This window comes from Electrona antarctica (genome assembly GCF_951216825.1).
Source record: "Electrona antarctica genome assembly, contig: scaffold_86, whole genome shotgun sequence".
NCBI classification, from domain to species: Eukaryota; Metazoa; Chordata; class Actinopteri; order Myctophiformes; family Myctophidae; genus Electrona; species Electrona antarctica.
This window is the reverse complement of record NW_027637549.1, coordinates 40001-40601: the sequence shown is the minus strand read 5'-3', so window position 1 is coordinate 40601 and position 601 is coordinate 40001.

Here is a 601-nt window from a genome sequence, read left to right as displayed (position 1 = left end):
TGCTGTGTTCGGTGTGGTGTGTGTTTGGTGTGGTGTGTGTTCAGTGTGTTCGGTGTGTTTGGTGTGGTGTGTGTTCGGTGTGGTGTGTGTTTGGTGTGGTGTGGTGTGGTGTGTGTTTGGTGTGGTGTGGTGTGTGTTTGGTGTGGTGTGTGTTTGGTGTGGTGTGTGTTCAGTGTGTTCGGTGTGGTGTGTGTTCAGTGTGAACTCTAGTCAGGGTCATAGAACTCTAGTCAGAGCCATAGAACTCTAGTCAGGGTCATAGAACTCTAGTCAGGGTCATAGAACTCTAGTCAGGGTCATAGAACTCTAGTCAGGGTCATAGAACTCTAGTCAGGGTCATAGAACTCTAGTCAGGGTCATAGAACTCTAGTCAGGATCATAGAACTCTAGTCAGGGTCATAGAACTCTAGTCAGGGTCATAGAACTCTAGTCAGGGTCATAGAACTCTAGTCAGGGTCATAGAACTCTAGTCAGGGCCATAGAACTCTAGTCAGGGTCATAGAACTCTAGTCAGGGTCATAGAACTCTAGTCAGGGTCATAGAACTCTAGTCAGGGTCATAGAACTCTAGTCAGGGTCATAGAACTCTAGTCAGGGCCATA